This window comes from Chinchilla lanigera, unplaced genomic scaffold (genome assembly GCF_000276665.1).
Source record: "Chinchilla lanigera isolate Chin_1 unplaced genomic scaffold, ChiLan1.0 scaffold00073, whole genome shotgun sequence".
Taxonomy (NCBI): Eukaryota; Metazoa; Chordata; class Mammalia; order Rodentia; family Chinchillidae; genus Chinchilla; species Chinchilla lanigera.
In genome coordinates, this window is record NW_004955474.1 from 811,477 (window position 1) to 828,141 (window position 16,665).

Consider the following 16,665-nt stretch of genomic DNA (forward strand, 5'->3'; position numbering starts at 1 on the left):
TTTGGGTAATTAATTTTAATTTCACATCAAAGTTGAATAGACTACTCCCTACTTTCTTGGATCTCCACTGGGTCATCTCCAGGGCTGAGAGCTGGAGTCACCCAAAGGCAAGCCTGTCAGCTTGCACCAACTGTCACTTCAGCCTGGAACCCTCACCTGACACTGAGCTGGCACCGATGCGCTGGCTCTACGTGTCCTGCAGGCATGCTCAGGGCCGGGAGGCTTCAGATGACTGCAACGCTGCCCACAGCAGCTCAGAGACCCCAGGCTAATGTCCCCGTCAACCAGGCAGCTGCTGCACCCCCTTTTATGTCCCAGAAGCCGCACAGGCCACTTCTGCCATGCTGCAGGGGCAAGAAGCTAGTTGCAGGCTCACCTGTGGCTGGGGAAATGATTGTCGTGGTGTCCTCAGGAAGTGTAACTCAGCTACTAAATTTTCCCTTGACATATTTTGCACTGTGTTGTGGTTCTTCGAACAATTCATATATAAACAAGTGGGAGTCTCACCCTTTCCCTTAAAATACTACAAAAGTGGCCTGGCTGCTGTCTGGAATTCAGTATCTCAGAGAAGATATTTCAGCCAGACTGGAGTTCGTTTCTCAGCACTGGACCTCTTCTTCATGGTCCGCTCGTAGGGCCTTGTCATTTATCTGTTCTTCTAAGCATTGTTATAAACTACACATCATAAACAATGACACCCTTCAGTAAGGATAACCTGCGACGCAGTACATCCAAACCGCAGAAGAGGGAAGCCACATTTTATTTACTACTCTGGCAAGTTTTTCGGTACACGGTCAAGATTTTTTAAATTATGGCTGCGCAGCATGCTTTCATTTGAGTAAAAAGAAAACAATCTGTATAAATACATGATCAAAGGGGAGAATCTCTCTCCAAATATAATCAAGAATCTAACTGCTAAGAGATAAGCAAAGGAAGAAAATGTATTTTTCATTGTGCATCCTCTCATAATTTTGGATGTGGTACCATCTGCATATTTATTAAACAAACAAATATTCCATGTGCCAGTGTCCAGTGGCTATAATAAACACATATCAGGTGGTTTAAGACAAAACTCAATTATCCACCATTCTGGATGCCACCAGACCAAAGTCCAGGTGTTGAAAGCATCACATTCCCCCTGGAGGGTCTCCAGAGCCCTTTTCCCCTCATGGCTGCCGGCATCCTTGGTTCACAGCAAGGTCACTCGATCCTCGAAGCCAGCATCTTCAGATCTCTCCCCATTCTGACTTCATGTTGCTTTCTCCTCTGTGTGTGTCTCAATCTCCTGTTAGGGGCACATACGACAGCATTTAGGGTCCATACAGAGAAGCCAGGATAAACTGCCTATCTCAAGGTCCTTAGGTAGTTGATAGGTGTAAGGAGACATTTTCAACAGAATAAGGTAGCATTTGTGCTTCCCAGAATTAGTGCATAGGTATTTGGAGTGCAGGAGTTCATTTATCCCACCACAGTATACACAGACATAAGAAAATTTTTAAATAACTAAAATTCAAAATAAATAAAGTTGCATATATGTACGTAGATGTACACATGCACCTGCTCTACAGGATCTTCTTTCGTTTCACTTTGCTTCTGACTATGCCCTTTGGGTCTTCAGGATCAGAATTTTCTTCATTTTTCTTAGCTTGCAGAGTGTTCCCCCACTGGGACTACTGTTGTGTGCATTTGCTCAGTTATCTTCTTTAGGAGCACACCTGAAGTCAAGTTCAAGCCAAGTGCATGCCTGTCATCTCAGAACTCAGGAGGCTGAGGCAGGAGGATTGCCAAGAGTTCAAGAGCAGCCTGGGCTATATAGTGAGTTAAAGGCCAGCCTGAACTATGTAGTGTGACCCTGTGTCAAAAAAAAGTAAATAAGTAAGATAAATTATACAAAGTCAAGTTGATGGTCTATTGTATAATCACCTTGAAGGTGACCTACATTTGCTTTTGTAGACAATGGAATTATGCTCCAGAATTCACTCTTTCTGGAATTTATTCATGAGTACTGTCCAGAGATCAAGAAATTTTAGGAGATCAAGAAATTCATGAGTACTCCAGAAAAGAGTCCAGAGATCAAGAAATTTTAGGAAATGCTATGTATTAGATCTTTGTTCTTAGAGAGTCACAATACATATTAGATATTAAGATGTTAAAATCCATGCAGATTAATATTTTTTAATTTAAAGAAAATTAACTTAGAGGCAGAAAGAAGATAGCTTTTCATTTACAGGTCCCATGGCCCCTTTTGAGAGCACACACAGAATTCTGTTCTTTTTTCTTTTCTCTTTTTTTTTTTTTTTTTTTTTTTTTGGTTTTTCTCTGGTACCGGGAATCGAACTCAAGACCTTGTACTTGCCAGGTAGGCACTGTGCCGCTGAGCTAAATCCCCAGCCCCAGAACTCCGTTCTTGACAACACATCCATTTCAGAATTCAACCAGGAATGGTGTTGCGAATGTACACAACCTTTGCCTTCATCTTCACAGAGCACTGCCTCATGTAAATGTCTGTCTCCAAATGTCCCCTGTGACAAGTGCATCTCTCAGATGAGGTCAGAGGCCCATCCTGCCGTACTATGACCTCATCTTGACCTAACGGATTAAACGGCAGTGGCATCATTTTTCAACAAGATCACACTCTGAATTAATGGAAATGAAATCTCACGATACGAATTTTGAAGGGGGTGCAGTTCAATCCATAACACACACCTCACTGGTTTTATTCTCTATGCAGTGCTCCTTTAATTTACAAAATGCATGGTTGCAGTGGTGCTGTTTTGTGGAGAATCTCTCACCTTGAATCTCTTGTGACTTATCTTCAGTATAATTTCAGATATGCACTGTTCTCATTTTTGTGTGAACCACACATGCACATTCATCTGCGTTTAAGTTTTTGATTATCTACTAATAGATGGAGGCAATGGGGCACGTGGAAACCGGACCCTGACGACAGGAGTCCGCAGTCTGCTTTTACTATGCTCCAGTGGGCGTTTCCAAGAGTATATTTCCCAATTCCATCTTGCTTGGATGAATATATAATCTGCTTAAATTCCCTGAAATTGAATCCGTGGGTACAGAAGTTAGAGTTAAATTCTGGAAATCAGGCAGGGATTTGATCCTGACTAGCAGGTGCATTGGGGCAATTATGCTTTGAGTCTGTCAGCTGGAAAAATGCAGCTCTATGTTGAATTTTAAATATCTAATTGCTCAAAAGTAAGGAGCAACTGGGATGAGGGAAAAGAGAAAAGAGAGAAGGGTAAAATTATGTATGTGTGTATATACAGGATAGCTAACATAGTTGTACTACTGACTTCTATCACTTTATTGAAAGGAACAGTTAATGATTATTTTGATGAATCTTGCATGTCTATATTTGTTTTCCTGAGTAACCACTTTGAAGTTATCAATATGTAATACAACAACCATTGTTAATTCCCGGTCACCTTGTCTGTAATTCAGTGTTGCTTGCACTATTCTTCTGCTACTTTCTAAATGGTTGTCTGTTTGTTAATATGTTTTTGTTCTTTTACTTCTAAAATAAAAAAATCTAATAATATCCTTTCCTACAAGTTGGAAGTGTCACAAATTTGAAAATGTTGAAGAGTCTGAAGTTCAATACCCTCTTTATTTGTGTGGCTTTAAGATGGCATGATTAGATAGGATTCACCTGCTTAACCTTTTGCCTTTACTGACTTTCCACAGTATCAAAAATTCCCACAAATTTACCTATTTTATTACTTTTATATGAAACATCATCATGATGCAAACAACATATCTGGACCTTCGTAGAGTCCTCTTATTAGCACTGTGTGGAAAGAGTGTAAGTTGGGAAAGAGGAGGATAGAAAATAGATCATCTCTCAAACAATCCCTCCTGGCGAAGGACAGGACTTTGAAGCTGCATCTTGTGCTGATAGAGTCACTTGAGACTGAAAACTTCCAGGACCGTCCAGGCTGAGCTGTGAGCACGGGGTGAGAGGTGACAGGCAGACTGGCGGTGGCTCATGCTGATGGTCTAGCCACATGCTGAAGGCAGGCAGCATCACCCAAACATTATCTTTGCTTCCTTTTTCTTTTGACATTTGGCAATGTTATGAATCAAGGTCGGGGAGGCAGAGTTCAACAGCAACACTGTCCTGTACATCACTGCCTCTTCACAGAGAAGAAGGCACACCAGCGAGAAAGGGAAAGAACAGCTATGCAATGAAGTCTATTGAGCATGCTTGAAGAACATCCATTCTAAAGTTACCAGCCCATGTTATTCCCTGTCTCCATGCTCCTGTAGATCAGCAGCTGTGTTTCACATGCTGTAGGCTTGGGTGTTGTTTACCATTCAGCAACTAAAATTGATTTTCTGACTCTTGAACTAGTCCCATAAATCCCATTCAAGAAAACTCCACTGAGTAATTAAAAGAGAAACAGCTTTCTCTGGAAACTTAGTGAAGGTTACACTAACATAGGAAGAAAATGCTGTCTCCCTGGTAACCTATCTTACAAAGAATATCAAGTGTTAGTCTGGGAAAAGAGAGTTTGGGCCCTTTATAAAGAAATGAGTGTCAGCCATCTTATCTTTTGCTTTGTTTTTTGTTTTTCTTCTGGTACCAGGAATCGAACTCACGACCTTGTGCTTGCCAGGCAGGCGCTTTGCCTCTGAGCTAAATCCCCAGCCCCTAACCATCTTATCTTTGACAAAGGTGCCAAACACATTCACTGGAAGAATGATAGCCTCTTTAGTAAATGGTGCTGGAAAGACTAGATCTGCACATGCCAAACAGTAAAGTTGGACCCATGCCTTTCACCATGTGCTATATTCAAAAAGAAGCAAAGATCTAAATATTAAAACAGAAACATCAAATCTACTGGAAGATAAAATAGGTAAAACTCTTAAAGACATTGGTATAGGCAAAGACTTTATGAATAAAACCCTGATTGCACAGGAGCTATTACAAAGAATTAGTAACCTGGATGTCATCTTATTAAAAAGCTTTTGCTCAACAAAAGAAACCACTGAGAGAGTGAAGAGACAACCCACAATGTGGGAAAAAGTGTTTGGCAGTTGTTCCTCAGACAAAGGATTACTATGGCGAACATACAGAGAACTCAAGAAAATCAGATCTCTCAAATTTAAAAACCCAATCCAAAAATGGGCACCTGAAATGAATATGCACTTCCCAGATAAAGAAATTCAAATAGCAAATATATATATGAAAAATGTCCAACACGGGTCATTCAAGGGATGCAAGCTAAAACAACACTGAGATTCCATCTCACACTAAAGAATGGCTATCATCAAAAAAATCAACCAATAACAAATGCTGGCGGGGCTGTAGAGAAAAAGGAACGCTTCTCCACTGTTGGTGAGAGTGTAGACTTCTACAACCACTGTGGAAATCAGAGTGGAGATGCCTCGGAAAAGTAGGATTGGAGGTTCCATTTGACCCAGCTCTTTCCCTTCTGGGTATCTTCTCAGAAGAATTAAAAACATCATGCCATATAAGCAGCATGGAAACTACCCAAAGCCCATCTATCGAGGAATGGATAAAAAAATGTGATTTTTTTATACAGTGGAGTACTACTCAGCAATAAAGGAAGATAAATTGGAGACTTTTATAGGTAAATAGATACAACTTGAGACCATCCTCATAAGTGAGATAAATCACTCTCACATGTGTAAATGTCATGTTGTCTCCCTGGTGTGAGATGCTGAAAGAGTAAATAATCTGAAATGTACAATAGATATTGGGAAATGGGAAAAAAAACTGTTAGAAAGGAAAGAGAAACTTGGATGGGGAAAGGAGAAAAGAAGGAAGGAAAAAACAAAACAAAACAAAACAAAAATATCTACATGATTGTTAAGATAGTTATACTACTAATTCCTCTTAGTTCATTGAAAAGAAAGATTGTGCTAATATTATTAGGATAATTAAATGCCTATATCCTGTATCCTGAGTAACTAATTTAAAGATAACAATACACAATGTATTAACCATTGTTACCCTCCTATTATCTTGCTTTGAAAATTTTTTTCTCCTTAAAATAAAATCTAAAAAAATAAATGAGTGTGTTAATTCACCACGTCTCAAACATGCTTTAACAGTATTATGATGATAGGCAGCATCCGGATGAATGCCCCCATGAGCAACCCAAGCGCAGGTGATTCACATGGCTCTGCGAATTCGCCAGTGAGCTGGGGTTGAAGCGCGCTGTCCTGCAGCACCTCCTCTGTCGTGTTAGCCCTGCCGTGTGTGGTGTGTGATTCTGCATGCACTGGCTGAGAAGCGGCCCTGCCTTTTTTCATGCTGGTGAGCAGTTACCCCAACTGCAGGATGCCGCAGCAGGTGAGACCACCTCTCCAGCACCCAGGCACGTTTCGCTCCTGTGGTTTAAGTGCAAGATACCTTTGCTATTAATAAGAAGTCAGAGCAACACGGGTTTGTTGCATTTGCATACGCCTTATACCAAATCTCTTTCTCACTTTCATCTTTACCGATTCTCTTTTTTATGTTCTGGGCTGATACATAGATGTCCGCATAGTGACTTGGGCATATCACAGGGAAGAGATCACAGTCCTTTACCTAGTAAAAAAGAACAGAAAATTCACTCATCATTTGCATAGTTTCAGCAGTCCAAATAAACCAAGCTCATCCCACATTGCTTCTTTTGGAACCAAATTCTAGTCCCAATACAATAATCTTCTAAAATGTTATAAAAAAGATTCATTAGTTGCTTACAATATTTGAATATGCACCTAAGTGGGTTCACCATAATAATGGGTTAATTGCATTTAGATAATTAGGAAATTAAAGGAAAGGAGAAAATTGACAGGGACATTTTGAAAAGTTTTCCTTCCGGCTGAAGCCAAAGGTGATAACATAACTATAATATAATTTTCACATGAATATGTTATTTGCTTCCTAGTAACAAGGATCTCATTGATTACCACTCTTAGCACTGCCAAATAAATTTTGGTTTTCCACCTGTTACAGAACTATAACAAGACAAGGAACTGGTACTCAATGCTTCTTTTTTTTAGTTTAAATTGATTTTCAAAGTGATACATAACATAAAATGGTGTATATTTATTGGTTACCATATGGTGTTTTAATAGACACATACATTGTGTAATGTTGAAATCAGGATAAACACATTTATCTCATTTATCATTTCTTATGGTGAACACATTTAAAATCCTTCTAGTTTTTTGAAATACACAGTGCATTCTTGCTCTGTATAACCAACTTACTAAGCAATAGCGCACTAGAACTTTTTACTGCTATTGAACTGTAACTTAGGACCCCCAATCAACCTCTTCCCAACTCTTTCTCCATAGTACTGAATGTTTTCTTATACTTCCTTAATCATTTCCCAATTTTCAGGTTGGGATTGACTGAACACTAGCTACTTCCATTAAAGAGAATCTTCAAATATCATTTGGTGAATGAAATCATAACTGTAGAACTAGTATAAAGGCCTTTATTTTTCTCTAGTTGCCCAAACTTACATGCTCAACCCTGCAGCTGTTGCTGCTGGATTCAAAGCGTGAGAGTCCAGTTTACACTGGCCTGAGAGGCCAGGAAGCCAGATCCTTATATGCTACTTTTCTTCCATTCAAGACCAGCTAAGGGAGTCAGTGACTGCTGACCTGGCTACATAAAGCATTGCATTTCCCACCTTGGTGTTCCGAAGACCATGAATGCAGAGGTGGGAATCATTTATATGAATGCCTCCACTGGTTGCTAGGTAACTGCGGGATCTGACACAAGTGCATTTCCCCCAGGATGGACGAGAAGTAGCAGTGGTTCCACTAGAAAACTTGAATAGTCTGGTGTTGCCCGTGAGTTGTACCCTCTTTTCTCCTGATATTTCTGTGACTCCAGCATCTTCTGTTCAAGGATATTAGCTCACAGGAAGAAACAGAGATGGAGAACTGTGTAGACTAGAGAATGCAGATTAAGGTTGAATGGAGTGACCCAGACAAGGGAAGGAGTGCAACAGGGCCTGGGAGCCGTCCAGCTTCCGAGGGACCAGAAGGGATGGAGGCAGGCCTGTGTGCATCACAGGTTGAGTTGCAGGAACCCACAGAATGCCATTCACCTGCCACCATCACAAGAGGACTCCTGGCCTGCTGGACCCATGCCAAGCTTCCACGGGCCTGGAAATGTATGATGAACCAAGGGACAAAGAACAAGGACAGGGAGATATCACCCTGCCTATCAGACCTAATCTGTGGGGAGGGAAGGGGAAATCCTGAGCCCTCCCCTCTCTTCATTTCTCTTACTGCACTTTTCCCCAGTGAGTCGGAAAAGCTCCAACCCTACATAACCTAAGGATGCCTCGACTGGAGACTCCCGGGGATGTCAGGAGGGAGAGGGAAGAATAGGCAGAGGTGCCTTAGCCTGAGCTGGTTTGCTGGCCACTCTTGCACCTCGCTGCCTTGGCCCAGGAGCTGTGGGGAGCTTAGTTGTCCCTGATGCCACCCTGCGCCACTCTGCAGCTGGACCGAGCTCACTCTGAGGCCCTGGCCCTGAAATCTCACCCTCTCTGCTTCTATCTGGAGGACTCGGTTTAGCCTTCCAGCTCAGCTGTGCTGAGTGACCTTGTCTTTCTTTGTTGTCTCTTGGTTGAATGAATTGGTTGATCAACACGCTCCTCATGAGTTTTTAGAAGACTCATCTCTGGTTAATGCTCACCTGGAAGTGATGGTTATTCGCCTTAAGAATCCAGGGATGAGGCTAGGGGTTGGCGGTGAGCTCTGGGTGTTGAGCTGCATGTAGTCGGGTTTCTTAAATAGCCTCACATAAAAGCTGGTGTAAAGTAATCAGAGCCAGCATGTATCATGATAAAGCCCATGCCACCCTCTCTGCCACCTCCCTACTGCTGTCCCCAGGTTCCAAGTTCAGGGAGATGACAGGGCTTTATACCTCCTGTGCTCACAGAGACAAAGTCAGTGATAGGAATGACTGGAGGAGGCCAAGTGTGAGGCCAGAGAGAATTGGGGGGGGGGCGTCTTTCATACAGCAGTGTCTCTCACACGGGACCACAGCAGCTACTTAGCGAAGCCAGTGGCATTGGCTTATACTGTGAGCTTGCTCTGGCCAGAATTTCTTTCTCAACTGAATCCAGCAATATGAGTTTTTAAAGTGAAAGCCATATGAATTGTAAAAGCACCACACAATTCAAACAAAATACACTGCAGGCTCTTGCATTTGACTCTAACATAGGAAACACAAGCAGCTTATTGGCCTGGCTTCTTAAGATGCCAATTTAGGGCAGCCCAATTCTGCAGGTGTCCACATCTGAGCTCCTTGGATTGCGGGGCCTATTTCTAGGCCTGCCTCATCCTGGATCTAAGGGGGCAGTGCAGGCTGGTCCCCCACAACCTCCTCTCCTCTCTCACAAAGGCAAGAGTGAGCTTCTAACTTGTGGTTTGACAATGAAGTTATTTCTTTGTAACCACCGAAAGCTGCATATTGTCTGTATTATTATTTTGTTTTCAGAGAATTTTAAGAAGGGAGTAAAAAATAATGCCTTTTAGTTGACATTTTAATCTAGAAGCTCCCCTACTGGAACCCCTCTTGATTACTGTTTTTTTCTATCCTTGTTTTCTAAACCTACATTCCTGGTCAGGAAAAGCTATGCGATTTTCAGGGCTCAGTGCTCATGATAATGCACGGTCACTTTCTCAAAATGACTATGGATTTCAAGGCGGTCATATCATGCTATTAAGTATGGGTCTCCTCCATGCATAGGACCATGGCAGCTACACAGCATGCATACTTAGGATACTTCTGTACCAAATTTCTGCCATCTACTTACTTTTGAGGTGCTGGGGATCAAAATCAGACCCTTATGCATGCTAGGCAAGACTGTCACTGAGCTGCAGCCCATTGGCCTGATCTCTCTTTCAGGGGTCTTCTCTTGTCACTTCTTCTCATTTTGTTGCAAGATGTTCCTTGATCAGGTCTTCAGCCCAATTCTTCTCTCTCCACACTTTGTCTTTGCATCTTCATCCAAGCCATCGCTTCAACTCTCACCCAAACAGGGAGAAGCCCACGTGAACTTCATCCTGTCAAGATTCCTTGCTTGGACTGGCATTTTTCTCCTCTCCTGAGTCCTAAGCCCTCATTTTGCTTCCCCATTGCCTGTTCTGCATCTCCTACCAAGGTCACAGCTCTGCCTCTCAGCAGGATTATCACACTGGATGTGTGTCAGGTCTGGATTGCTGTGTATAACAAAGCTGCATTAGAGTGCAGCCACACTGGCCGCATCGTCCATGCTGCTTTTGCACTTCTGCAGTAGGGTTGATAGTCACACGGAGACCATTCTGTCCACACAGCCTAATAGAGTTGGCTGGCCTTTTATAGAAAAAACTTAACAACACCTCTCCCCAGCCCCACCTCAGATCTACATGCATTCTCCAAAACGCACCTACTCTTCTCCTTTGAATGCACCCTGGCCAGGCACTCTACCCCACCTCTCCACCCAAATTGACTGCAGATCACCAACAACCTTCCTCCCTTCTCAGTAGCCTTTCCTAATTGCGCCTTATCTTCCCCATCCTTAAATCTTCCAACATCTGACACTCAGTCTTTGAACCTCTTTTTCTCTTCTATGTGACTACATAACTGTTCTGATAAAGCTCTAGTCCTTGCACTCTAAAGATTATATATGTCTTGATCATGCCCAAATTTGCACCACAGTCCTAACCTCTTCCTTGAAATCCAGACTCATAAATTTTTGTTGCATTCAAAATCTCCACTGGCAAAGTCATAAAACTCCCAGTTTTGCATGGTCAATCCAACCTGCTCTTCTCTCCAAGTTCCGGTGGTCCCCTCAGGCTGTGCCCCTCCTCAGCAGTGCTGCCTTCCCAGAAAGGCAGGACAGGTAGTGTTTGACCACTCAAGTGTCACATCAGGGTCATCGATTGTGTTGGTCAAATAATCTCTATTTTTATTAATGGTTTCTCTGGTTTTATTAGTTGTTGAGAGGTTGTATTAAAACCTCCAGCTGTGATAACGGAATTATCAACTTGCCCCTTTTACTTCTATCAGATTTGCTTCAAATAAAGCTGTTATTCCGTGAATACAGACTTGTGATTTCTATGTCTCCCTGGCAAATTGGCCCATTGGCTGTTATGAAATGTCTGCCCTTATCTCTGACCATATTCCTTGTTTTAAATCTACCTGGTAATAGAGTAGCCATTCAAGACATTTTAGACCTCTTGTTTTGGTAGTGTACCTTCTAATTATGTTTAATGTGATAATTGGGATAGTTGAATGTGTACGTGGAGGAGGTGGGGAGCAGACCAGACCACCTCAAAATACATCAATATTTTGAAGTAAAGGTGATTAAGAATCAAGAGATGGACAAGGAAGTCTTTTTGGAACCTTCCTCATCTGACCCCAAACAGAGGTCCTGAGGGGTGAGGGCTGCGGAAATCCCCTGCCTGGAGAGCTTCACAGTGTGGGAGAAGCTGGGCAGACCCAGCATCCTTATGCACAGACATCATCATAGATTTTATCTCTTCTTTGTTCTTGTAGACACTATTTTGCCTTTCACAGGGAAACCTATGTGTTTTTCCACATGATCTTTTTGTTCACTTCCTTCTGCCCTACTAAGTTAGGGATAAAGTCTTTAACTTTATTTAATAAGCCAGCTACTCCTTTTGTTGGCTCCCATATGCAAAGGAAGTAATATTTTTCTCCAGTTAATGTCTTTCATCAGGTTAATTTGGAGGCTTCAGGTACTGAATTTAAGAGGGCAGAATAAAAGTATTTGTCCCCTACTGTTTTTCCTATGTTTTCTTCTTCTATTTCCTGTTTATTACTTTTTTAAGGGAGAAAAGATAAATGTAAATTCTTTTGAGTTCCATTTTAATGTCCTTTGGGATTTTAGCTTTATCTCCTCAGGTAATTTTTCCAGTGGTTGCTCTAGGAAATACAATGTACAACTTTAATTTTCAGTGGATCTGGAATTAACATTGTAGCACACCACCTCACAGGTGAGCATTGTGCAGTTGTCTAGGCTTATTCATCTTCTCTCCATCATTCATGTTATAGTTAACCGCACATCTGATATATGTTATGAGCTCCACAATAAAGCAATATGATTTTTGCTTCAAACCATTATATGTACTTCAAACATTTAAGACAAAGATAAACTGTTACTTACCACAGTTACCATTTTCATTCTTTTTCCTTCTAAAAATTGTCTAGTTGAACTTCCCTTCAGTCTGAAGAGCAATTTTTTAACATTTCTGTAATACAGATCTGTTGATGAATAGTTCAGTTTTCTATTACCTGAAAATGTATTTATTTCAATAGCTCCTAATTCTTAAAGGATACTTGTGGTATATAGAATTCTGTGACATCACTTTTAGTTTATGTTTCTCATTAAAGATTATCTACTCTCTTACGGATTCCATTGTTTCAACTGAAAAATCAGCAATTTTTAAAATCATTATTCTCCTGGATGGGACGTGTAATGTTTTTATAACTGTTTTTATAATGTATCTTTCATTTTCAGAAGTTTTGTTATGATGTTCCAAGGTATGGGATTATCTCTATTTTGTTGGAAATTTCCTGAGAAGCTTGAATTTGTAAATCTGTGCTTTCACCAAATAGGAAAAAAAAAAATGGGCTACTATATGTATGCAACATTTTTGCCATATTTTTATAACTTCTCTTTTCAGGATTTTAGTTACATATATATTATGTTTTTTGTATAATTTTATATGTTCCTTACATAGCAGAAAATGCCCCCTCCCTTCAGTATGCAGCATTATTAGTTGCCCAGATAATAGTTCTAGTTATAGTTCCTGTTACTTTTGATTCTTAGAAACAGCTGGTCACTATGATGCATATTGTAAGAACCAATCCCCAACTGACAAGTCATTCTGCCTCTGTACTTTCTGCTTGCTTATCCCATATAAGGGCTAGACCACCAGAGATCAGGGCCTGTTATTTTGGGAATGATCCCAACCAGCGTCCATCAATTTAAATAGGTCTGCCTCCAAATCCTGGATGTTGTTTTGGTGTTTCTGTTTCCTGTAGCATCCGTTTGACAGGAAGACTGACTGTGTTGATCTCTTTGGTCACCAGTCATCACTAAGAACCTCTCCAGGTCCTGACGGAAGGTGGCACCTGTACCCCTGCAGCCAGCTCAGGCTTCAGCATCGGTGTTCCTGGCCCTGGCCTCCACCCAGCATGACTTAGTGCTCATCTGCACCTACTCAGGTAGCCAAGACAACAAAGTTTGTAGAGTTCAGCTGTGAGAAAACATCCCTAGATATGGCCTACCCTTGACTATTGGTAGTGATAGTGGGCCAGCATTTGAAACAGAGCTAACTCAAAACTGGCAGAACTATTAGAGATTAAATATAAATTACAGCATACAGAAAGTTCTAAAAAATTTGAGAAAATAAAACATAACCCTACAGAAATAGCTTCTAACTAGCTCTACAAAAGTTTAGCCAAAAGTTCAGCTACAACTGTAGGCACTCTTACACACGCATATAACCCAGGTGCACATTAACTACCTCTACAAGTTTCAAAAATCCAGCTTTACACCCACCGTTCCAGAGTTCTGCAGAATTCACCTGAACCAGACAGCTCACTCTGAACAGACAATGCACTCAAAGCCCGGCTCTGGTCACTCCAGACTCTGATCAGCCCATGCATGCTGTTGTGGTTTGGGGTTTTGCAAGAGGAACAATACAAGACACATATTTTATATTATTGATAATAGTCACTCAAAGAATGATATACAAGAGAGTGCAGGAAATCTGTCCACACATTAAACACCAAAGAATCCAGCTGAGGGCCTGGATCCCACAGTAATGTCCTGTATGCGTTCAGCTAAAGACATAGAACCTATGACAATGCCTTCCATGAGTCCAGCTGGAGGCCCAGAGCCCATGACAATATCTCGAGGAGGCCTGTTTCACGGATCCACAATGGGAAGGCCCAAAGGTCAGTGGTGGAAAGTCTGTGCCAGAGGGATGAAGGATCTGTGCTAGCAGACAAAAGAATCTACTACACTGAACCCAGGAAGTGATGCTCAAAATAAGAACCAGAGCTCCCCCTAAAAGTACCACAGATATGCTCAGCAACAGTGATTTCTTGAGCTCCTCCAATGATCAGGACAGACATGTTCCCATCAGGAAAGCCAATACAACAAGCTTCTCCAGGAGTCTGAGCAGTACACCATCTTCCCCTCCAGAGCCAGGAAGCAATGCTCAGAGTGAGGACCAGAGCTCCCCCAAAGTGAACCAAAGCCATTCTCAGTGCCAACAAGGTTCTGAGTTCCTTGGACAATGGGAACAGCTGAGTTCATCAGGAAAGCCAGCATGACAAGCTCCTCCAAGAGAACCAACAGCTCCTTACAGCTTCCAACATCTCCCACAGCCTTCACCAGCTCCCAACAGCCTCTCCACTTCTCCAGTCCTGCCTCTTCTGCTGTTGGCAACAACCCTCAGGTGGGCCTCCCACACCCAGCACCAGTTACTTAGTTCATCTGGGTGTGACAAGTTGACCACCAGTTATCAATCCACCACAGCCAGAGACAGAAGGCAACTCCTCTCTGGAGTCTGCCGCTTCTGACTATCCATGCCCTCCCTTGACACGCCATTGTCTCTCACCTGCATCCTGCCACTCCTGGGCAGTGCTCAGCCTCTGTCCTTTCCCTCCTGTATGTCCCAGAAGTCAGAGTGATGCATTTGAAGCATAAAGCAGACAGTGTCATCACTCAGTCATACCTGTCTCTCTGGAGGGAAAGCCAGCACCTGTACCCTGTCCTGCAAGGCCTGGACATCTGGATCCCAGCAGCTGCTGTGACCCTCTCTCTCCCCATCTCTCCCTACACAACTCACTCCATCCAGTCTTGACAGCCACGCCACTCTTCCCCAACACCTCTGGCACCCTGCCCCACTGAATCTGTATGAAATATTTGTTCATGGGATATTAGTTCAACATCCTCCCATTCCTTCTTGCAGAATCTGATTGATATCACTCCCCCAGGGATGTTTTTCCAGACCATCCTTTTAATGCTTAACTCCTTGATTCCATTTGCCCCTCTTTCTTTGCCTTTATTTTTTCCATTTCACTTACCATCTTCTAATCTATTTGTTGAGATTTTATCTCCTCCACTAGAGTAGAAGTTCCAGGTGCATACCTCTGTCTCTATCAACACCACGTGCCTGGCCAGTGTCTGGGACAGAGGAGGCCCTTGGCCTCTGTTCTGAGTGTATTCCCTAAGTGCAGAGCCTGCATCTGGCCCTCCTTGGTGTGGTCTTTAGCATGTAGAACATGACCCAGCACAAAACTCTCAATGCAAAACATTCTTGTGCTCACAAGAGAATAAACAAGGGAATGAGTACTGTAATGATACTTTCTGGGCCATAAATCCTAGTTCTTCCTAATGATCTTGTTTTCATGTATTACATCTAAACTTCCCCTTAGTGCCCACTCATTCTCTTCCTACGTGTGGGTTCTCTGAGGAAGCACATGTATACATCGAGAACTGGGCAGCTGTCTCAGTGCTGTAGCAGATGTGGGCCCCACACATCTGACCACAAACCAATGGCCTTTGAGGTTATCTCATTCCCTCATTATCTTAATTGCACTTAATTTGGAATGAAATTGCACACACATCAAAATGACTAAGAGTCACCAGGTATAGTGGTACACACGTGTACCCTTAGCTGGTCAGGGGGCTAAGCCAGGAGGGTTACAAGTTCAAGACCAGCCTGGCCAGCTTAGCAACTTAGCATGACCCTGTCTCAAAAACATAAAAAGGGTTCAGGGTGTAGCTCTGTGGTGGAATGTCCTTGGATTCAATCCCTAGTAACTCCCCTTCATTCCAAAAGTTCTAGTCGACTTTCTGGAGCAATGTGTGAACACCTACCGATCAATAAAATCAAGGGTCTCTGCTTATAAATGGTAAAAAGAAGCCGAGTTTGAAGTTAAATAGATGTAAGTTGGAGTCCTGGCTCTGCCCATCCAAGACAAAATCAGTGTGACCTTCGGCTGCCTGCTGAGCGTATTTCCTCATCAGTAAATTTGGGTAATATTCTACCTACCTAGAACACATCTTGTGAGAACTGCACAAAACTACATACATAATTTGCCTAACACACAACTGATTTCCAAAAATGTTTCTTCATATTTATTTTCCTGCACTTCACTTTGTTGCCTATATTTCAATCATGGGACTATAGGCTTTTGTATTGTTGCCATTTGAAACTAAATCAGAGATGTTTTTAAATTTAAAAAAAAAGTCATGGTCAGAGAGCCCCAGTGGGGCTCAGCTGGGGACTCCTATCTATGGCTTCTGCCTCTCCATGTGGGGCTCTAGCTGTTAACAGCCTCAGAGGTGCAGAAAAACTATACCCTTGAGGGATTCACATTGACCCAATAAGCTGCTGATATTCCTCAAAGTCCATCAGCCTTGCTTGTTCAAGGAACATGAAAAGAAGCACAGCTCCTTTTAGACATCTTGGGGGGGAAAACCAGACCAGCTGCCTAACCAGCATTCTCTGAGAATGGCCGTGGTCCTGAGCAAAGGGTTTCCAGGTAGCTTGGCTCTCTAAATATGTGCTGAATAAATGAATGAATAAATACTTGTATGAATTAATCAGTTAATATTATTTCAGAGGCCACTGAGTGTCCCT